Raw genomic sequence first — 24,745 nt, 5'->3', positions numbered from 1 at the left:
TTTGCTATTTCTGGCAAAGGACAGAGAATGCCCAAGGTTGTCAGTACAACTTTTATGTCCTGTGATTTAACTGGACCTTTAGCAAGTACAAAATATTTCAAAGGAAGGAAAGGATTTTTTTTTTCCATGACTAAATAAAGAAAGCCAGAGAGGATTTTCTGAGGCAGGAGGACACTGACAGAATTCCAGCCAAGAGTTTACAAAATTTTGAGAAAGGGACATTAGAAAATAATTATTATTTCTGCATTAAGTAAAGCAAAATAAAACAAGTACAGGCAAAGAAAAGAAAAATATTTCAACAAAGATAACAAGATAAAACTAAAACATAAGCAGCAGTGATGGAGACAGAAAGTTTAACTTTAGGTATCTGACAATATGGAAACGGTCTGGATAACCAGCAGAGTACACGGTGGACCCCAGTGTATGCTGGCTTTCAAAGGGTGTGGCTCACAGAACAGGCTTTCTTTCCAAATCAATTGTTAGCTGTTTATAAAAAGCAACAATAATTTAGACAGTCCAACTGATCTCATTTCAACGAACATTTCTTGAAAACTTTGTCATGTATGAAACTCACCGAGATATGTAAATTCATGTAAATTCAAGTCCAAGTTGTGTTTTAAGTAACTCAGACCATTTATTTTCAAAAGTTTGTACAGTTCATGATGAAATAAGTATGAAGTTTGACTTTATTAACTTGATATGTTCTGCGGATCAAAAAGAGTTGAATAATGGTAATTTCATATGGTTCAGCCTGATATGATACCTATCATTGAAAACTAACAAAATACCTGTGAAACAGAAGTCTAGGCAAAATACCGCGAACATTACAAAAATTCAAATGCAAAAGAAGAGAACTCATTCCCTTTTGACTTTGGAAAGCAGGACAGCTTCTCAGAGCAGATGGCATATGAACTAGGAATCAGGTTTTGAGAGCTGGAATAGTTAGAAGAGGGAATATAGTGGGGAGGAAGTAGCAGATGGGAATTTTAAGCTGAGGAAAACATAAGCGCAGGATCAGAAAGTGTAACAGAATAATTCAAATGGCAGAATCATCTATTTTTTAATGTCAGAGAACAAGTATGGAAGGTTCATTATTAAAAATTTACATTCAATTCACTTCATGAATTTGATGTTATGTCTCATAATCCAATTAAAATTTGGGATTATGAAACACATATAAAGGTTTTCTGATAAGCAATAAAAGGAACTGAAATGAAGGCGTCAAGTCAATCATTCCCTATAAAAGGGCTGCAAACACTCTCAAGTTCATAGAAGTCTCAATATAACACAATACACTACAAGCCCCTTGCTTTGCTTCAGATGCAGCAAAACCATGCATTAAGATAATGCTGATCTGTTCGGTGATGGGCAACAGATATCCCCTTGACTAGTGTCCTTATGGATGCTTCTGCTTCAAACATCAGGGCTTTAGAGAAGTCCCATTGGATTTAAAGGCCAAGTTCTTTTCCTCACTCCACTTACAAATCACTGCAAGTAACCATTATAAATTTACCACGGTACTGGCAAAATTTAATAATCACGAGAACTTACTGAGTGCTTTGTGGGAATACTGGCTTTTGCATGGTTATGAGGATGATAATGAAATCTAATCTACTGCTCCATTACACATATTATTTTTAGCCACAATAACATTGTTCCATTTAAGCTTTAGGACTGTATTTAAATAGATGGTTTAGGAAACAATAAAGCCTAGAAGAATACCGTAGGTGTATTTCAAATTTAGAGTGAGTAGGAAACATCAGGGGAATTTTATCTACTTGATCAAACAATCAAATGTAATCAAAAAAAATTTGTTGTTGGAGACAGCAACAAAAAGATGCCAAGAAAACAAGGGACAGAATTTTTTTCTCTCCTTATTAGATAGTCTGTGAGCTAATAAGACTATTAAATCAAAGGACACAGAAAAAGACTTTTAATTATAGTTTGGCTGTTTTTTTTTTTTTAAGAGAAACATTTAATGCCACACAAGTTATACTGTATAAAGGCTGGACACAGGGGGTATACTACATATTATGACTAGTTAAAGAAGCAGGACCCAAGGGGTACATTCCATATCATTACCAGTTAAGAGATGAGGAAGAATGGAGTTAGGGGACCAAGTAAAGGAGAAATGAGACACACAGGGAAAAAGATACAAACACCAAAGCAGCAGAAATACGAGAGAAAAGCACCTACAATCAAATCACAGTGAACGCAGAACAGCAGCATTCTGATGTCTCTATCTCCAACATTTTTTCTAAGGAATAACAGATGCCTGTTTTCCTACCAGGAACACACGCAAAAATGCATATACCCCATCATCTGCCCCAGGGGGGCATGGGAAATTATGCTAAGGGTTGAATAGAAAAATCCACAGTACAAAGGCACCTTTCCAACTAACGCCCATGACAACATTAGAGCCTCCAACAAGAAGGATGGAACTAGGACTCTTGGAATGAAGTGAATTATTTCTATGATTAAAACCACTGGGAAAACATCAAAATGTTATGAACCGATTGTTGGACAAACACTTCAGCCTGAAAAAACACTTGCTGAACAGAAGTTCTAGGAGGTGAGCTTAATAGTTGTAGCTCCACTTAGACTTTAGGTTTAGAGAATCTCGAGATTGTGACTGTTTCCATAATAATATTCTTCCACAGTTTGATATCAGCTTTGCATTTTCTTTCTCATCTGACAGTCAGGTTTGGTTGCCGTTTCCAACATAGAAGGGGTAGGAGATGAACAACAGTGTGTTTCCAGAATTAGATGTAAACTCAAACTTGGCAGTGAGAAGGCTGCATGTTCTCTAGAAACTGAGTCCCGTTCCCGTGTTACTGCCTGTGGGACTTTAACACCTGAGTCCTGGGGGTCTTGGAAGCTTTCAGGCTTCCCGGATGCTGAAGTGGTCCAGGCTCCTGTCACTGCTTTTGAGGCTGTGAAGGAGGTGGTAGAGGGGTCCGAAGAGGGCCTGGCGCCACGTAGCGACATGAAGCAGCAGGTGTGGCGGGAGCACTGGAGCCCAGACAGGAACCCTGACAACTGCCACCAGCACTCTCCCATCAGCAAGGCCTGACTGCCTCTCGAAGCTTCCACTGAAACACCACATCTGTATAGAGCTGGACTCAGCGAACTTTTCCCATCAAGCACCAGAGAGTAAATATCACCTCCTCTGTGGGCTAGAGTCCACAGCAGCCACAGATAATACTTAGAACAACGGAGCAACCATGGAGCAATTAACACTGTATTTGCAAAAACACGTTGTGGGTCTGGCAAAAACTTCATGCCTCTCCAAAGTTATTTTTCTGGTAACATTCTCAACGGTCTTATTTGAGGGAGACGACGAGTCCCTGCAGCTATTACATCATCTGGGTGAGATGTAATAGTAAAAAGCATTGCTGAGCCTGGCACTTGCTATAGACCAGTGTGCATTGTGTGCTGTGCTCAGTCGCTCAGTCGTGTCCAGCTCTTTGTGACCCTATGGACTGTAGCCCACCAGGCTCCTCTGTCCATGGATACTGGGTTGGGTTGCCATTTCCTCCTCTGGGCCATCTTCCCAACCCAGGAATCGAACCTGTGTCTCTTGCATCTCCTGTATTGGCAAGTGGATTCTTGACCACTGCATCACTGTAGGCCAGACACAGCACTAATGCAACACAGAGTTCACAGGATCCTCCCTGACCTAACTACATCATCCCTATTTCCAGATACTGGGTTAGCCAATGGGTCATTCAGGATTTCCCGAAGATGTTACAGAAAACTCAACAAACTTTTTGGCCAACCGAATACAAGTATCACAGCAGGCTTAAACAGCTCAACGATTAAGTGCAAGATTTTTGTGACTCTGATCCATGGCTCCAATTTACTACCCAGCAGGCTTCTAACTTCAGAGCCCACTTCAATCAATAAGGAGCTGGTAAAAATGCCCATTCCTGGGCCCTGACTACAAAAGGTTCTGATTTAGTCATGTGGGGTTAGGCCCAGGACTCTGCACTTTAACACACACTTCTGTTAAGTCTGGTGAGAACTGCAATCCCATGCATTTTCCAAGCAAAAGGCCACGTTATCTGTGCTGGAATAGGGTCAGTGCCTGCTAAAAAACCTACTTGAAGCAAATGATTAGCCTCAATGAGGAAAACCTGAAGTACATTTTAGGCTAAATTTTACTTTCAGCTTGCTTTCTATTTTTTATGCATTAATATTATGAAAGGTATACTGAGCTTTTAATATTTTATATAAACACAAAAGTGGTTTAAATTTTAAAAACAAGTTTTTGCTAAAAAAAAAATTCATAAGCTAAATAAATCACTTGACATTTTAAGCACAGGGAGAAGTTCATGATCAACTATTAGCATTTCTGCTTTAAAAACATAAACCCATTATATCTCTCTCCTGCATTCTCCAAACATGTAACATCTAGTACATTCTATTTATTTGGCCCTGAGAATGCTGAAGAAGTAGTATGTCATTGTTTGGCAATAACTGCACTTGGAGTTAATGCTGACCTCACAGCTTGTTGAGTAGGGAATAGAAAGCCTGGCCCAAGACATGAGTGCAGAGCTGAAGCAGCAGCTCTATGAACTCTGCCATCAGAAGCACATGGTACAGAAGCCTGGCCCCCAGCAAGTGCTCGTGATTTGAATGTTGACACAGGTACTCTGTCAGAAGTTATGTAGGTCAGAGATAAGACAGCAGAATGGCTTCAAAAAAATCCTGGCAGGATATGCTCATCTCCGAAAGCAGCTGATGTCCCTGGGCCTGAGGTTCCCAGGAAACAGTCTAGAACCTTCTGCATAAGCAAGCTCCCAAGAGCAGAGCTGGGGGGAGTCATGTGAGATGGAGTGGGGGGCTCAACATTTATACAACACATATCCAGGCTCCTGATATGAGCCAAGATACACACTGAGTGCTAGGGCTAAAACACTGATTAACACATAATCCCTGTTCTCAGGAAGCTTATCATCTGACAGAAGTCAATTTCCTAGCCCCAGTTTGTGCCAGTTTCTGGCCTGTCATGAAAGTTCCCGAGTCTCTGTGTTTTTTATTTGTAAATTACGTTCTTCCACTGTTAGCATCAAATGAGAAGCTCTATCAAGTACAAATCACTGACTTCCCTTGGTGGCTCAGGTGGTAAAGAAGCTGCCTGCAATGCAGGAGACCTGGGTTCCATCCCTGGGTCAGAAGATCCCCTGGAGAAGGGAACGGCAATCCACTTCAGCACTCTTGGCCTGGAGAATCCAATGGACAGAGGAGCCTGGTGGGCTACAGTTCATAGCATCGCAGAGTCAGATACAACTGAGCGACTAACACATTATAAAGTGTAAGGTACTAATATATAATGAATTGGTGATTCTCAGTGCATTGCACAGAGGAAGCCAGACCTGGGCTGTCAAGAAAGCCCCACCAACTGCACAAAGGAGCTGCCAGGCGCTGTACCCAGGTGAATCCTCAACCAGGAGAGTACTCAAGAGGGCAAGGTCCAGGCTGGTTTCACCACTAGGTGCTGCAGTGCTGCTGCTTTGGAACTTCACAGGGATGAGTGATTAAAGGAGGGGGTGGTATCCTATAGCTGCTGCTAAGTCACTTCAGTCGTGTCCGACGCTGTATGACCCCATAGACGGCAGCCCACCAGGCTCCCCCGTCCCTGGGATTCTCCAGGCAAGAACACTGGAGTGGGTTGCCATTTCCTTCTCCAATGCATGAAAGTGAAAAGTGAAAGTGAAGTCGCTCAGTCGTGTCCGACTCCTAGAGACCCCATGGACTGCAGCCCTCCAGGCTCCTCCGTCCATGGGATTCTCCAGGCAAGAGTACTGGAGTCGGGTACCACTGCCTTCTCCGGGTATCCTATAGACTGGACACAAAAGTATGGTCCCGGGCTCCATTAACACCAGGGGACCCTAAGAAACAGGAATCTGCTAACAACTCCACGAAAGATGGTGAGATCAGGCCCAAAGGCCAAGCAACTCTTACTGCTTAGCAGATCTTCTGCTCAGAAATTCGACCGAGGATAAATACAATCCTTCAGAGGAATTTAATCTACCATAAAAACTACTGGACTAGTGACAATGCTGACCGCAACTTGCTGTCTGCTCTAGTTCACCAAGGACAAAAAGAAAATGATGAAGGCCATTCAGCAATCAGAGATGCTCATTAGGTGGTACTGTTATGCAGATAATTTGATTTATAAGACAGAGCATATGGCTGGGATTCTGAACATCTAGATTGCTATGTTTCTAACGCCACTACAAAGACCTGCAGCTTTAAGGTCTCTCAGTGACTGCATGTGTCTTTCTAGTAAGTTCAGGTTAAAATATTAATTCTCCCCTTTGTTACAAGATCGTGATGATGACCAGATAGGACGACAAATGCGAAAGCATTTTAAAGTGTTAAAATCACTCACAAGGAATTATGTTTAAAGAAACAAGCTTTATGCATAGGGGTATGTCTGAAGACAATAGGCTTTAATGTTTTGAATTGTACTGTGAAAAACTGTATTGTGTTCCAAGCTAAGAAAAAAGAAACCTGTGCAATAAATTATTCTGCTACCTGTAGTCAAACTGTGCAATTATCATTTGTAAAATTCTCATTGTTCTAATCATCAAAAAAAGGCAATAAAACCTTAAATACAAGTCTAAGCTTAATCTCCATATAATACACTTTATCTTATTCATACTGTAATATATTCATTGCTTTCCAGGTAAATGATGGAGTAAATGAGTCCTATAAACACACACACACAAAGAATTAAAAAACACTTCCAAACAAAAAATTTTTTTTAAAAAGTTAAGAGAAAACACACTAGGTTCATGAACAAAACAGATTCTGCCATTACACTGTAAACATAGGTGTTACTGTGCTGTCTTTCCAATCCTTAAAAAAAACAACTTCAAAATATGATAGTAGAGACTAATTCATATCCCATTTTATTTAATGTGTGCACTTAAATAAGCCCATAAAGAAGAATTAGAATCAATAACATGTTAAAAGTTACAGCTAATCTAAACTAGCCATTTACTTTGTCAACAAAGGTCCATCTAGTCAAGGCTATAGTTTTTCCAGTGGTCATGTATGGATGTGAGAGTTGGACTATAAAGAAAGCTGAGTGCCAAAGAATTGATGCTTTTGAACTGTGGTGTTGGAGAAGACTCTTGAGAGTCCCCTGGACTGCAAGGAGATCCAACCAGTCCAACCTAAAGGACATCAGTCCTGAGTGTTCATTGGAAGGACTGATGTTGAAGCTGAAACTCCAATACTTTGGCCACCTGATGCGAAGAGCTGATGCACTTGAAAAGACCCTGATGCTAGGAAAGACTGAGGGCAGGAGAAGCGGACGTCAGAGGATGAGATGGTTGGATGGCATTACCAACTCAATGGACATGGGTTTGTGTAAACTCCGGGAGTCGGTGGTGAACAGGGAGGGTGCTGTGGTTCATGGGCTCACAAAGAGTCGGACACAACTGAGCGACTGAACTGAACTGAAACTAGCCATTTAAAAATAAACTATTTCCAAAAAAATAAATAAATAAAAATAAACTATTTCCAACAAGGAAGCTTCCCAAGTGAACAGTAGTAAACAATTCGCCTGCCTGCCAATACAAGAGACACAAAAGACGTAGGTTCAATCCCTGGGTCTGGAAGATCCCCAGGAGTAGGAAATGGCAACCTGCTCCAGCATTCCTGCCTGGAAAACTTCATGGAGAAAAGAGCCGGGAAAGTTATAGTTCATGGGGTCACAAAGAGTCAGACAGGACTAAGCACTCGTTCACTCATTATTTCCAACAAAGACATCTTAAGAAAGCTATAGACTTGTAATGTTTTGCGAATATTAATACAAAATCATCAACAAAACATAAGCAAACAAAATCTGGCAACATATACGAAGAATTACATATTATGACAAGTGGGATTAATGCCAGGAATGCACAGTTGGTTTGATAAATGAAAATCAATTTTATCAAAATACTAAAAAAATAAAAAGAAACACAAAATACATGATCATATCAATAAATACAGTAAAAGCATCTGACAAAATTCAATCCCCTATCATGATAAAAACTCAACTAACTAGAAATAAAACTTCAACATGGTAATGGGCAGCCACAAAACACAGACACACACACACACAAATTACATCATACTTAATGGTGAAAAGCAAGAAGCTTTCCCCTGAATCAGGAAGACTAGAAATGCTGCTCTTCAGTATTGTACTCAAAGTTCTAGCCAGAGTAATTAGGCAAGAAAAAGAAATAAAAGCCATTCAGCTTGGAAAGGAAGCAGTAAAACCAACTCTCTCCACAGATGACTTGTTCCTGAATATAAAAATTCCTAAAGAATTCATTTTAAAATTAGAATACAAGGTTGCAGGATACAAAATCATTATACAAAAACCTACCATACAGATTTTCTATATACCTGCATGAACAATCCAAAAATGAATTTTAAAAAACATGTCTACTGGTAGTTAATAATATGGTATTACATATTTGAAAGTTCCTAGGAGAATAATTCTTCAGAGTTCTCATTGCAAGAAATTAATTTTTATAACTATGTATGGTAATGAATGTTTAGACTTATTGTGGTGATCATTTCACAATACACACAAGTATCAAATCATGCTGGAAATGTGAAACTAATATAATGTTATATCAATTACACCTCAATTAAAAAAGAAAACAATTCTATTTATGACTGCATCAAAAATAATAAAATACTTAAGAATACAGTTAACAAAAGAGGTACAAAACCTACAGTATGAAAATCATAAAATACTGCTGAAAGAAATTAAAGAATATCCAAATAAACAAAGAAAAAAAAATCCCATGGTCATGGTATCTTACAGCATATTAGTCACAATGGGCATCTTAGAAAGAAGCTTCCTCACCTGAGAGGCTGCCAGGAGCCAACTTCTTCTCATCCTACAAGTAAAAACCAGATGCCTTCTGTCTCACTTCTACACAGCTGAGGAGGAGTCAAACTGATGTTAAAGCCAACACAGAAAGATAGATACATCCTTGATACTGTTGAGACATTAAACCAAACATCCTGAAGACCTACCTCCCTGTGGATTTTATAGGATCAGATCAAAGCCCCCTTTATTATCAAAGCTAGTCTGAGTTCATTTTCTTTACTCCTAATCAAACACATCTTAACTGACTAAATTACAGAGTTAGGAAATGCTAGTGGATAAGTGAGGCAGAAATATAATCTTGGAGGCAAGTGTTGAAACAGCTATTTTAGAAGAAAGGCAAAGTATGTTTCCCCCTGGTGTATTGAATCACATCTCCAAGTTCACTCAGAATTCTATGCTCACAACTTTTTCCACCTCAAAGATGTTACCTAAATCCCAGTTTCAGAAATGCCCTTGTATCAGTTCCTACATAATCTTGACCGTTACTAAACTCAGAATCAAACACTGTTATCAGCTTTCCCAGTGTCCCCCTATGAACGGCATCTCCCAACCACCCAACCCTGGAATTGCAGAATCCTGTTTCCTCTCTCCCTTGATGTTTGCACTCTCAGAAGTCAAAACAACCTTCATGAAATGTTCTTAATTCTACCTATTTCTTGCATTCTAAAATGCCCTGATTTCACTCTAGACCAGAATTTTGACATTTTACCTAGCCTCCTCGACTCTAATTTCTCCCCATTAAACTCAATCTGCATGCTGCTCAGATGAAGCTTTCCAAATTAACATTTACACTATGCTGCTGCATTCCTTGAAAAGTTCCCTCACTGACTGCCAAGTACTGCCTCATAACCTACCACCAACCCCAGTGAAAGTGAAGTGAAGTCGCTCAGTCGTCTCCGACTCTTCGCAACTCCATGGACTGCACCCTAAAGATTAAACTCAGGCAAGTAATGGGAGTGTTCGCTTCCTTTACTTCATTAAGGTACAAAAAAGTCACAATGGACATCATCAGGAGGCTAAATCATCTTCTGGGCACAGAATGGGAGCAATACACCCAAAACACGACACAGAAATGTTACGTTTGATCACTTGTCTCCTACTTTTTAAGAAACCATTCAGTTATTTTTTTCACTTTTCCCAAGCTTTTGCTCTTTCCTTATCAAAAACAGGTCTTTCTTCTTTCTACCACGTATATGAAGAAATAATAGCCAGTGTCCCTTAATCCTTACAATTACTTCCCATTTATTAATCAATATGTTTGACATGACTGCAGCCATGAAGTTAAAAGACGCTTACTCCTTGGAAGGAAAGTTATGACCAACCTAGACAGCATATTAAAAGCAGAGACATTACTTTGCCAACAAAGGTCTGTCTAGTCAAGGCTATGGTTTTCCCAATAGTCATGTATGGATATGAGAGTTGGACTATAAAGAAAGCTGAGCACCGAAGAATTGATGCTTTTGAACTGTGGTGCTGGAGAAGACTCTTGAGAGTCCCTTGGACTGCAAGGAGATCCAACCAGTCCATTCTAAAGATCAGTCCTGAATATTCATTGGCAGGACTAATGCTGAAGCTCAAACTCCAATACTTTGCCCACCTGATGCGAAGAACTGACTCACTGGATAAGACTGATGCTGGGAAAGATTGAAGGTGGGAGAGAAGAGGACGACAGAGGATGAGATGGTTGGATGGCACCACAGACACGATGGACATGAGTTTGAGTAATCTCTGGGAGTTGGTGATGGACAGGGAGGCCTGGCATGCTGTAGTCCATGGCGTCGCAAAGAGTTGGACAAGACTGAGCGACTGAACTCATGTTTGACATGGACACACAAATTGAAAAACTCTCCCACTTTTCACAGAGATTCCACTGTTTCCTTTTCATTCACCTTTGCTGACATTAATGTCCAAAATAACATGACAGAAAGAATAAAGAAATTCAAATACAGAGGCAATAGATGTGGGCAAAGCTGGAGTCCCATTTAACGAAAAAGAACTTTGTAAACCATAAATCTCCATAATATAATCATTATCATTTGTTTGCAAATAACTTTAAAGAATTAGACTAAATTAATTTTCAAAGAATTCTTTTCAAAGAACTAAAGTTGTACTTTCAAAGTTTTCAAAAACGTGGACAGAGGAGCCTGGTGTGCTGCAGTCCATGGAGTCGCAGAGTCAGACATGACTTAGCAACTGAACAACTACAATGCTATACATATATTTACACATATAAATACACACATACACACACATATATATTGGGGCTTCCCTGGTAACTTGGATGGCAAGGAATCTGCCTGCAACACAGGAGGCCTGGGTTCAATCCCTTGGTTGGGAAGATCCCCTGGAGAAGGGAATGGCTACCCACTCTAGTATTCTTGCCTGGAGAATTCCACGGACAGAGGAGGCTGGTGTGCTACAGTCCATGGGGTCACAAAGGGTCAGACACGACTGAGCAACTAACACATTTACTTTTTTAACACACATATGTATATATAAGAGTACACACACACATACATAGAAAGAGAGAGAAAGTCAAGCTGCTGCTGTTAAGTCACTCAGTTGTATCCGACTCTTTACAACTCCATGGACTGTAGCACGCTGGTCTCCTCTGTCCGTGGGATTTCCCAGCAAGAAAACTGGAGTGGGTCATCCTTTCCTTCTCCAGAGAAAGTTAAGAAATGACTGTAAAAATATATACAATGAAAGGGACTATAATTCAGTACATTATACCTCAGGCCCATTCCTCTAGATAGGTAAAATCAAAATTACAAACTAGCATAAAGGAGCGTTACTTTGGTTTAACACCAATTTACTGTTTAAACCACTCTGCTTCAACATAACCTACCAAGTAAGAACATGAAAGTCATTTCTTCCTTAGAGAAGCACTGCTGCTGCTGCTGCTAAGTCGCTTCAGTCGTGTCCGACTCTGTGCGACCCCACAGACGGCAGCCCAAAAGGTTCCCCCATCCCTGGGATTCTCCAGGCTAGAACACTGGAGTGGGTTGCCATTTCCTTCTCCAATGCATGAAAGTGAAAAGCGAAAGTGAAGTTGCTCAGTCTTATTCGACTCTTAGCGACCCCATGGACTGCAGCCTACCAGGCTCCTCCATCCATGGGATTTTCCAGGCAAGAGTACTGGAGTGGGGTGCCATTGCCTTCTCTGTGTCAAAGTATACTTAGGTGTATTAGTGAAAAAACAATTTTTTAAAAAGCCTGGGGATAGCCCATATTTAAGCTACATAAACATGTATTCAAAAACTTAAATCAGTATGTTTTATGGATTCTGATGTATATAATTTTATATATTTTAAACACATCTTTTATACAGACATGCTATACTATTAATTGCCATACACAAATAAATATATACACAGCAGAAAAAATTTTAAATCCCATTTATTCAAAGTATCTATACTTGAATCCCTTGACCAACAGATAGGAAAGCAAAGGGCAGTGGTTTTATTATAAATAACTATAAAACAGACGTATTTAGAAAACTACAGCTTTTGGCTTTAAAAAGCAAGTGTACATGCCTTTGTGATGGGAAGAAATGATCCAAGCACCACAGACTTCCCTAGCAAATACACTTTCTCCTGAGATCACATGGTCATCTCCTTCCCCAGATGTGCACTTCTGAAGGGAAAGGACTGGGCCAGGAGTCCCCACAAGCAAGCACAGGGCTGGCTATAGAGGGAGCACTCAGTAAAAATGTTTATTTCCATAACCAGAAAGACTTTAAGATCTACTGTTCTACGGATTTGGCTGTAGAAAATTAAACACCTCACATAAGTAAACTATTCTACAATTATTCTACTCATTGTATGCAGTACTGTCTCCTTTCATTTGCTTTATACTGAAATACCTTTCAGATTTCATAGGAAACTTCAATTCTATTTTAGATTTCTGAAATGTGATCAATAAAGTCTGCATTTCACAGGCTCTGATCATATAACCTCCAGCCTGAAAAGTGCACATTTTTCAAATCCCCAGGTAGAACAAAAATCAGTTCATTTCCCTTGTTTCAGATTCATATCTTTCTTGAAATGTGACTGAAAACCCCACATGAGATTTCAGATTAGAAACGTCAGGAGGTTATGACAATAAAACTGCATTCAGTGAAATCTCAATTATCTAGAATCCTTAAGGAGTAAGTCCTCAGAGATAACTGAATTTCTGTTACAGGGAACATTTTCAGTGCCCCTGTTTTTTATTGTAATTTTTAAAAGACATGTTTATAAAAGCTGCATTATGTATTACTCATCCCTTACAAAGACTTGGGGTTACCATCTTGAACATCAGTTACCGAGAGGAGTGACCTGAGCCATTCCCATATCGGATTCTAGAATTGCACTGGGTGTGCTGGGCTGCCTTCAGCATGGTACTGTGACACCATCAAGGACACACAGTTCCACACACACACACACACACACACACACACACACACACACACGCTGTATCTCTTACACTTTAATGAAGCTTTCTAGGGAAGGTAGTGGCTTCCCCTCCCAGATCCCTACCACCTTCCATCATATCACGAGCTAGAGCTTCTGGTCTGAAGAGGCTCAACTTTAACACACACATCCTGATCAGTTAGTCCCTTTCAGTTACATTAACGTGCTGACAAGGGCTTGGAAGCTGTTTCTGGAAGCTTTCTTCTTCTCCTCCTTTTAATTATAAAACTCAAAAAGCTTTTATATGAATTGGGGGTACAGAAAGGTATCAAGTTCAAACTACTTCAAAGGTTTGTCCATTAGATAGAATGATGAACTCTTGTAGTCTATCAATAATTAAACTCTAAGCTGCTTCATATATTATGTTCACCTTCCTCTGTACCTGCTGCCCCTTTTCACACTGGCACTCGTCACAGAGCTCAGAAAATCAAAAGATGCTGATCAGACCGTACTCAGCTACAGAAAAAAAAAAGAAGTCCCCCATTTCTCCAACAAAGAAACCACACAGGCACCAAAGCTTACAATCGCAAAGAAGCTCAATCCAAGTTTCACAGAATCACCTACTATGGAAGATGTATTCTATTCCCCATAAAACGCGATCATTAAAGATTCAGTTATTTAACTTGCTCTCTAAAAAAAACTGTTTGAAAGACAGAAACCATGACCTAGGATCTCCTTAAAGCTTTTTCAAATCAGTATTTGTAAACCAAGTCTGTATCCTAGGAAACTCAGCAGGTTTCACCTGGGACAAGGAAACTCTACCTGTGTCATTTCCCTTTTATCCTTGGTTCACATATGTGGCTGCGGCCTATTAGAAAGAAAAAAAATTACCTTCTAGTATCAGAGAAATGAGAAGGCAACTAGAATATCACTTTCCCAGCCTGCTTCTTTACCTGGGGTGGATGGAAGAACAAACAGAAGAAAAGTCTGTCCAGAGAGCCCCAAAAAGCTAGAAAGCAGTTTGTGATCCAGTTCAGTAAGCGCCCAACACAGTTTGGGCCATTTACCTTAACTCACTATGTGAAACGGAAAACAAAAAATGTTTAAAATCTGGATTTATTAGAAACCTTGGGTCAGACATCTCTGAGTTCAAATTCCAAATCTCTTCTTCTGCATGAGTTTACTTTACTTAGTTTACTTCTAACTCTTCAAACCGAAAAAGTACATTGCTCATATTATGGTAATACAAATTCAGTGCAAAATGAATACAAATACCAAGTTCAGAAATAATTTTGTCTCTGAAGACTCTCTAAGCACTACAATTCAAACCTGGGAGTTTTCCAAGGACTTTATACTATAATAAAATAAGGGTGTGCTTTTAGGGGGGCAGGCTTTTTTTTCCCTCCTCTCAAAGGATTTATAGGAGACATGGCACTTTCAGAAAGCACGATGGAGTCTATCACTTCTACAAACATCCGCGAGTGAACTTTTTAACACGGAGAAAATAGGTAATATAGATTAGACGTCTCTCCCAGGTCCACAGTACCTGGACTTTTTTCTTTCATCGACAACCAAATACAGGAGGAAAACGGAGACAGAAATCATAACATGGATGAGTTTTAAACACAACTGTAGAACTTAATTGTTGTTGTTGTTGCTTAGTCGCTAAGTCACGTCCAACTCTTTTGTGAACCCATGGACTGTAGCCCTCGAGGCTCCTGTGTCCATGGGCTTTCCCAGGCAAGAATACTTAAGTGGGTTGCCATTTCCTTCTCCAGAGGGCTTAAACAGTTTTAAATTTCAAAGAGCCATTATTAAATCACAGTAACGTGTAAAGCATCACAACCCTGGCCCGAAGATCCAAACACTACATATGCTGTTGAAAGTTGCTGCTTAACAAGATTCAGACACTATACCCAACATTTTTAACACATTCTTAAGTATTTTTCCAAACATTTAACCACACAGCATACTTTAAAATGTTATACATATATTCATGTGCTTTGATGATTTAAATGTCTGCAATTGCAAAGCGACTTTTCTCTAAAGCAACACTTAGTATTTCTCCATAATACAACTCCAACTCTATGAAATGCTCCTCCACATAATACAAGCTCCAACTCTATGAAATGCTCTTTCAAATACTTTTTTGAAATATTCCTTTTGATTTACAGGTGCATCTACTGGCCCACCACAGAGTGAGTCTGAATTCAATTTTCCATTCTCTCCCTTTTCACATACATAAAAATCCAAGAACGAAACTACGAAATGTAAACACCCAGCTAAACTAATTTTTACAGGCCCATTTAGCATCTGCTACCAAATGATGGTTAAGGCCCTGTAAATTTTCCTCTGTCCCACTCACCTCTTCAGAAATCCTGATCCCAGGACTGGAACCGTTTTAGCCATTACACCAAAGGAAATTCTGCTTTTCAGCTTATCACTCACAGATACAGCTGAACTCACTGCTCAGATTCTTGAAATTAAACACTGACAAGAGAACATTGCCCATTTTAATTAAGTGTTAAAAATGGTCCAGGTAATTACTAACCATTGGCATTGCTTACCTCCTGGCTAAAGCTTGGTGTTACAAACTGTTACGCTAATCAAATAATAATTATTATAATTATTATATAACTACTATTTATATAATATATAATCATATAGTTTATTTTTATAATGCATTTACATTATTTCTATAACCATATAAACTAAATTTTAAATTGCTATGATTGTGCGATTCATTATGGTTATTATTATGACCACTACCATCACCCCCAAATCCAGAAGCACGAAGACCTCGGGCATAGATTTTGACTTAGAGCCAGGAGAGCTTAGTTTCCGTCTGGGCCCCTGGCTCTGCTGCACTCAAACTCCATAACCGAGTGCAAGTCACTTTACCTTTATCTACAGGAGACAGATGCTTTCCAAAGCTCCTTTAAGCTCCCATTACTCTCCAGGGCTCATGCCCTGGAGACCTGTATACTGAATAATGAATGGCCGTATAAAACCTCATACATGGATTGTGCCAGGAGAAAGGAATGCACACTTCCCAGAGAGTTAGTCAATACCACAGGAAAGAGCCATTATATAAATCAGACCTTGGTAACCTTTGTTTTCGAATTTTTATACAAGGAGTCATCATCATCAGCTTAACAATTTTTAGAAAATATTCTGCTAGCTAGTTCATGCAGCACTGAACTATTATTAAGCAATTATGTTTAATTAACAAACAAGTAAACAAGCCCACGTGGGACACTGGTTATTTTAAATCCTTAAAGTGAGAATATGCTATATGCCACAGGCCCTGTTTTATAACACAAATGAGTGACATTTCATTAACATGTGTTTACTTTCTGAAGTTAGCAAAGGCTATTTTTATGACTTCTTTTCCCCCTGCTGGATTTATATTCCGAATTGTTGTTGTTTAGTCACTAAGTTGTGTCTGACTCTCTGCGACCCCATGGACTGTAGCCCACCATTCTCCTCTGTCCATGGGATTCTCCAGGCAAGAATACTGGAGTGAGTTGCCATTTCCTTCTCCAGGGGATCTTCCGATATGAGGATTGAGTCCACGTCTCCAGTTTGGCAGGTGGATTCTTTACCACTAAGCCACCAGCAAAGTCCAAATTCCTAACTATTATTCTATAAATGACGTTAGAGAAATCTCTTTGCCTTGGGTCAAGCCCCATAAGCATATGAATACTTTACAACCTTGCTCAGAAACATCAGCTAGTCCCTTCCAACCACGCAAAAATGAATAATAAAAACAGGCTTCTGAGCAACGCTATACAAAGATCATCAAATCAACGCACTGGTCTTGTACTCAGAGACTGCTACTCTCCAAGTCATTCCTCTAGGCTGGCCACATATCATATTCACACCACAAATACCAAATAATTCACTTTGTGAATCCTGTAGGAGAAAGACACTAATACAGGATTACCAGGGAGGCACTTCCAGTGTACATCCTCAACATTCTTCCTTTTTTGTAAAATTCAGCAGTTTCACCTTCTAGTCATGGTCCCATAATGAGTGGAAAAGTGAAAGCATTAGTCTCAGTTGTGTCTGATCCTCCTTGCCGACCCCATGGATTGTAGCCCACCAGGCTCTTCTGTCCATGAAATTCTCCAGGCAAGAATACTGGAATGGGTAGCCATTCCCTTCTCCAGGGAATCTTCCCGACCCAGGGAATCAAACCCGGGTCTCCCACATCACGGGACTGTGTCTATCTTCATTTCTGTAATACACCCAGTGTGATACCCCTCATAGAGTAATCCCTCATTTTAAAAAAGAAATTCATTTAAACTGAAAAAAACTTTAATAACACATCCTAACAACAACACTAAAGGTGTTAAAATGGTACAAGTCAAGGTCACTCAGCCATATCTGACTCTTTATAACCCCATGGACTGTAGCTTGCCAGGCTCCTCTGTCCACGGAATTCTACCATAAAATATTATTGCATTGTTTGGCCAGCAACACCTGAGAACATGGAGAGCTGATGGGATGGGAAGAAGGTGGAGCTGGGGGTAGGGGTGGGCGGAGATAGCACATGCAGATAAGCATACCCACTGGCCCCAAGCACCTGGAAAGTAGGAGTGGGGGTGGGGTGAGAATGCTTTAGAGACGGAAAGTACTGACGCATGTTAGCAGCTATCCATTGGTGACTTAAGACACAGGGCAGTGAGGGGGTGGATGGTAAGGAGACAGCAGACAATAAGACAGAGAATGGATAGGGAAAACAAGTAAAATGACTGAGCAAATAAGGATGTATACTGTCACTAACCAGGATCAGGCTTCTCACTGCTTGAGCAGGTATTTACAAACATAGAAAGGGCAAAAGCTGGAAAGACACGTTGGGTTAGAATTGAAAGTTTAATTATGAATTTAGTTTTTTTAAATATATATACGCAATCCCCGGAGAAGACAATGGCAGCCCACTCCAGTACTCTTGCCTGGAAAATCCCATGTGCGGAGGAGCCTGGTAGGCTGCAGTCCATGGGGTCTCTAAGAGTCGGACATGACTGAAGGACTTCACTTTCACTTTTCACTTTCATGCATCGGAGTAGGAAATGGCAACCCACTCCAGTATTTTTGCCTGGAGAATCCCAGGGAAGGGGGAGCCTGGTAGGCTGCCGTCTATGGGGTCGTACAGAGTGGGACACAACTCAAGCAACTTAGCAGTAGCAGCAGCATACGCAGTGCCCTGTGGCTCAGCTGGTGAAGAACCTGCCTGCAATGTGAGAGACCTGGGTTCTATCCCTGAGTAGAAAAGATCCCCTGGAGAAGGGAAAGGCTACCCACTAATTCCATGGACTATACAGTCCATGGGGTCACAAAGAGTTGGACACGACTGAGCAACTTCCATTTCACTTCACAACAGAAATAGGCATAAATATAGACGAAGTGATTATGAGTGTGTACGTGCTCAGTGGCTTCAGTCGTGTCCAACTCTTTTGTGACTCCATGGACCACAGCCTACCAGGCTCCTCGGGCCATAGAATTTTTCCGGCAAAAATGCTGGAGTGGGTTGTCATGCTCTCCTCCAAGGGATCTTCCTGACCCAGGGATGGTACTCGCATCTCCTGCACTGCAGATTGATTTTTTACCACTGAGGCTCCAGGTGTGTTTATGTGGGTAAAAATACTTATATGTGTGCAGACATGGACGTATTTCCTCAGGTCTACTGGGAGAGCCCAGATCTTAAGTTTCTGAATACCACTGTTCACTGAAAGGAACAAGGGCTACCTGAAAAATACAGCTTATTTCAAGGATGGGGCAAGGAAAGTAGCAAAAACAAGCCTGGGATAGTCACAAAGTAAGAAAGTGCTCCAAGATTGATGAAAGAAAAGTGAAAGTCACTCAGTCATGTCCGACTCTTTGTGACCCCATGGACTATACAGTCCATGGAATTCTCCAGGCAAGAATACTGGAGAGGGTAGCCTTTCCATTCTCCAGGGGATCTTCCCACCCAGGGATCAAACCCAGGTCTCCCGCATTGCAGGCAGATTCTTTACCGGCTGAGCCACAAGGGAAGCCCAAGACTGATGAGAATGTGTCAAAAGACACACAAGCTACTTTGAAAGAGATCCTCATTTGCCAAATTTGGGACAATATGAACATCAAAATAAATAAGGATAATGATGAATCAGAACCCCCTAAATACACAAAGAATCTGTGATACATGAAAAAATAAACAAATGAGGAAGAAGGGAAACCACTTCCATAAAGTAGATTACCACTAGAAGGAAAGACAGGAAATGAAAATCACCACTTGGTAACTATCCCTGCGTCAACTGATTCAGGCAGAGCAGTCAATGGAGAATAAGCTTCGTGGATGGTGCTTTGGTGAAGGCAGGATCCTGGTGTAATCTCAGATTACCTCCCTGTTACAAAGGGGGAGATGGTGCCTTTGGAAGGGAAATCCTGCAGACACACACGATGATCAAAACTAACATCACCAAATGGCTCAGGATCTTCCTCCAGTATGTAGGTCTGTACCTTACATGTGAGAGACAGGGAATGACTGAGGAAATGGTCCTGATTCAAGGAGTGGGAAGAGGTATGTCCACTGACTGTGATGTATATTCTGGGATGGATTTCTGAACAGACGGGAAAACAAGCAAGCAATGGGACAGCTGGTAAAATCAGAATGAGGTCTGTGGATCAGAGGGCTGGCTGTGTTACTATGGCAGGTGTATACGAGTATTCTTTCCTGGGAAAACTTTCACTGAGGTATTTCGGGATGATGGTGTACTATGTCTAAAGCTTACTCTTACTTAAGAGACCAGAGATAACAGGAGAGTGAGGTATATCATAGAGGAAACATACTGAAATGCTAACAACTGTACCACTCACGCAAAGTGCTGTAAATTTTAAATTAAGTAAATAATTTTCAATTTTTTTTCTAAAAATTCCATCAGAAAACAAATTCTAGGACATTGCAGAATTTTTTCCTAGCTGTTGAAAAAACGTTAAGTTAAATTTTTAACATTACTAAACAGGAGTATCCTTTTAGCTGGTCATTTAAGGCTTTCTTCGTGGTACCAAATTAAAACAACAATGTGATTTTAAAAGTGTGTGTGCTGTGTAGTACAGACAGCTCAGCTCTGTGCTCTGTAATGACCAAAAGGGGTAAGATGGGAAAGAGGCGTAAGAGGGAGGGGGCATGTGTATACATATAGCTGATTCACTTTGTTGTACAGCAGAAACTAAGGCAACACTGTAAAACAACCATACTCCAAAAGTAAAACAAAATTTTTTAAAAATTTTTAAAGCTTGTGTGTGCCAAGGCATTCATCTAGATGCTAAGAAATATCCACAATGAAGCATGGAAAATGCCATTTGGAGGTACTCTCAATCTAAAACAGCAGCGTGTACCAGGACAAGCACATACATACTGGCTACTAGTGGCCACTAACAAGAAAACAATCTCCTAAGTGGCCCAGAGTCACCCCACAGAGAATTCTGAAGAATAAAGTCCAACTTTTAATTAGAGGTATCTGAGTAAGATATAACGTGCTATTTGTATTTGACTTTATGGATATTTTGAGTGAAAAACAAACATTCACCATTAAATAAATGCTTCCCTAGCACTGAACTGATCCACAAAGGAAAAAGACAACTTCAAAACCACCATGAATACATAATAATGAGCCAAAATTAAATTCTGCCTAATTTCAAAAGGCTTAATCACTTATGATACTATCAAATAAAGTACAATGATTACACAAATAACTCATCAACATGAGACCTACTTTATTACAGCATCACAGCTTACATAGTGATTTACAGACAACGACAGAAATTACATTAGAAGTAGGTGAAGTTATTAGTTAAAATATGACCCTGTAATAGATCCTAAAAAGTTAATTTAATACAAAAAAAGGGGAGAACAATTTTCCCAGTGGAAAAATTACCTTTCTAAAACTGGGTTACATATTGATTTTATCCTGTTATTATTATAATACACACACATTGCGTACAAAAATAAAGAGGCATATACAGATAAGGAAATTTCCCAGATAAGATGATTTGGGGGCTCGCAAGTCACAGTTGAATGTATTTTTAGCTCATTATTTCAATGATGTGCACACTTTGTTTCTACATAGTGTTGAGATTGCATCACTATTTCTCTGTGGACAGGTAGAAAGATTCAGTGGGTGATTAAACTCATGCTGTGTCATCCCATATTCATTCAACTGCAACTTTTCAGACTGACACTTCTGCACATTCATATAAAGTGAAATTCATGAAGATGAGTAAGACACCAAACTCTCCTGACTTGCATGACCTCCAAATCATTCAAGATTAAATGTGTGGTTAATATCATATGGTTTCAGTGAATCCATGTACCCAGTGTTTGGAATGAACAGAACCCCTTGGTCAAGTCACATGGTTTTTACTGTTTATCTCCAGTTCCCCTACATCTCTCTCAGCTTCTCCTTATTTCTCTTTATGGTACCACCATTTTCCCAGAGTCTCATAGAGTGAAAATATACTATAGTAGAGCTGGTATACAATTCCAGGAATCAGAATGTTCTATCAAGAAAACATTCTCCTAGTTTAGGATATAAATCCTTAAACATATATAGTGTTACTAATTAAATCTATTAACTTCTAAATTCATTAGATTTAGTTTAGGAAGCAACAGACTAGCAATATGAAACAGGTGATTCAGTAGGTAAAGAATCTGCCTGCAATGCAGGAAATCCTGGCAGAACCGAGTTCAATCCCTGGGTATGAAAGATTCCCCTGGAGGAAAATATGGCAACCCACTTCAGTATTCTTGCCTAGAGGATCCCATGGACAGAGGAGCCTAGCAGGCTACTGTCCATAGGATCACAAAGAGTCGGACATGACGGAAGTGACTGCGCATGCCTGCACACCAAACAGAATAGCCGTAAGAAACCATGGTGACTGGGAGATAAAACATGGAATAGATAGGTTCTCATATATTTTAAATTTGATGAGTAAACATTAACTAAAGTAGGCCAGGTCCCCCTTTATGCTCCATACAGGTTCCACAGGAGCTCTGGATACTTTTCCTCTATTGCTCTTTAGCCACTTTTACTAATTTTATTAATTTCTGAAATTATTTGTCTTTTTTTAAGACCATAAACAGTTCACAACAGGTTGGGTCACCATGAATTGTGGTACATCACCTGAGTCAAGCACAGCACCAAGTTCTGACGGTAAGGAAGGTGAGGAGGTAACCGTCAAAAGGAAATCGTGTCTTATTTAGCCACTCCAGAATTTTCAAAAGCAAGTCTTTTCTGGAACTACAACTACCTGGGCCTTGTATACCCAACAGAATTGAGTTTTATCCCTAATGATGTTTAACTTCATCACAGCCTCTTTATTTAAAATTTTTAAAATATAATCTGATCGATAAAGGGAAAATGGGAAGCAAAGCTAGAAACAAAGTTACGTCATTATTACATTTGAAATAGTTTAATTAGAAGCATCAAATAATACATAGAGAATGCATGTGTGCATGCGTGCTCAGTCATGTCTGACTCTTTAAGACTCTTAGGGTTGCCATTCCCTTCTCCAGGAGATCTTTCTGACCCAGGGATCAAACCCACATCTCCTCCATTAGCAGGCAGATTCTTTACCTGAGCCACCTGGGAAGACAACACAGAGAATGATTTGACCTTATTGAAGATTCATCCACAAAGCAAAAAAGAAAAATTACTGAGAAGGCAAGCAAGGGGAAGAGAAGTTTGAAAAAAGAAGAAAAGGATCTTTGGTAAAAGAGTAAATTCACATGGAATGGAATGCGGGGGGTTGGGGGTGGCAGAATTCTTGGCTTCTCTCACCATTGTACAAGTGGAGAAGACAGCACTTCTTGGCTTCCAACCTGAAGGTGTTAACAGGAACAGAGCTTCTGAAGGAGTTTTTCCACGAAAGGATGAAGTGTTTGTTCAAGTAATGCACTATTCAAGCACTGACAATAAAAGGAAAAAAAATAATAATAATACACAGTGTCTAATGGAGTCCAAAGGAAAAGAGGAAGAAGACTTTTTGTAAAGAGAAAGAAAGGCAGGGCAAATGACTTTGCTGCCACATATAAGGAGAGGAGAGAAAAAAAAGAGAGACTCAAGCCTAGACACTGCTACTTGGCCTCATCTCTTATTATAATAAAATTAAGGTAGTTATGAGATAGCAATTTCTTGTCAGCTTTAAAAAGAAATGGTGTAATTGAATTTTACACACTTGATTGAGCCCCTACTCTGTAGCTCGTACCACAGTTACTGGGAATTCAAGGCTATTTATAAAGCTTTGTCCCTGTCCTCAAGGCACTCACAGTCAATTATATTTCATAATCACATTTGCTGGTTCCCAGTTATTAAAGGCTTCATCTGGGCTTTACCTGTAGACAGGAAATGCTTGTAGACTCATAAACAGGCAAACTGCTTATTTGAGACTGTTTTGACAATATAGGTATTTCAACAGATGTCTGCACCAATTTCCTTTTGAAAATGGACATCTTAGACATTAAAACTGAGTTCAAATACCTAACATAAAGTTTTCATATAATTATCTGAAAAGTTCATTATTTTAAGTATAGGCGAAAATTGCGATTATGGTTCACTACAAAGGGAAATTAATGGTTTCTAACATAACAAAACAGACTAATTTAGTGCACTTTAAAATTGAAATTTCATTTCCTCTTCTCAACACTACATTTCAAGACGTGTATTTTTAATTATCGAATACTCAAAATTTTTCAAAACCTTCATTTTATTGATAAGAAATAGTGACATTTTCTGGAGAAACAAAATCAATACATACTTACAAAACTGTTGGTAGAAAATCTGCTTTTTTATCATTATCAAGGCCATACAATAAATTATATTCAAAAAATGTAACTGCCTAAATAACAAAAATTGTGTTATGCTAAACAGATGATTTTAGACACCTGCTCCAACCCAAGTATTGTTAGGTATTTTTCACTGTCTATAAAGACAACAAGGTAAACTTAGCAACTCAAATCTATCTCCCACTAACCACAAAATACAGCTAAGCGAAACAATTCAAGAAGGTCTTTCTTGTTCTGTATGATGATGGTAAAGTCTGGGTAAGGGAGTTAGTTCCACTTCAAAAGAGCTCAAAGGAAAAAGGAATAAAGCCACCTCTATGGGACACACGTGTACTGAGGATCCAATTTCTAAGAGCAAATATCCTGGGTAGAGTATGCAATTTTTCTACAAACTTTTCAATCAAAATCTGAAATCACAGTATAATCATACTAAGCTAAAATAAATAAGCTGAATTTCAAGATAATCATATCGCTACAGAAATAAGAGTATGAAGAAACGTTAACACATCACTTTTTAGATCATTTTACATTCTACCTAAGTATGAGGTCTCTCGGTATATATACGCTGTATATATGTGTATGTACATGTGTATATGTATATCTCAATTTAAAGAATAA

General features: G+C 39.5%; 1 protein-coding gene across 26 annotated transcripts in view; it reads right to left on the bottom strand.

Moving 5' to 3' along the window:
- The window catches only part of KLF12 (Kruppel like factor 12), a 534,319-nt gene that overhangs the window by 478,229 nt on the left and 31,345 nt on the right, over positions 1–24,745 (bottom strand). For 3 of the 26 annotated variants that reach the window (XM_044927244.2, XM_044927239.2, XM_044927245.2), the window contains exon 2: positions 23,124–23,251. The exons of the other annotated variants lie outside the window; for them this stretch is intronic. The gene's annotated coding sequence lies outside the window, so the exon portion shown is untranslated. The remainder of the gene's footprint in view (positions 1–23,123; positions 23,252–24,745) is intronic. 26 annotated transcript variants of the gene reach the window in all.

This window comes from Bubalus bubalis, chromosome 13 (genome assembly GCF_019923935.1).
Source record: "Bubalus bubalis isolate 160015118507 breed Murrah chromosome 13, NDDB_SH_1, whole genome shotgun sequence".
Lineage (NCBI taxonomy): Eukaryota > Metazoa > Chordata > Mammalia > Artiodactyla > Bovidae > Bubalus > Bubalus bubalis.
This window is presented reverse-complemented; position numbering and strand designations above follow the sequence as displayed.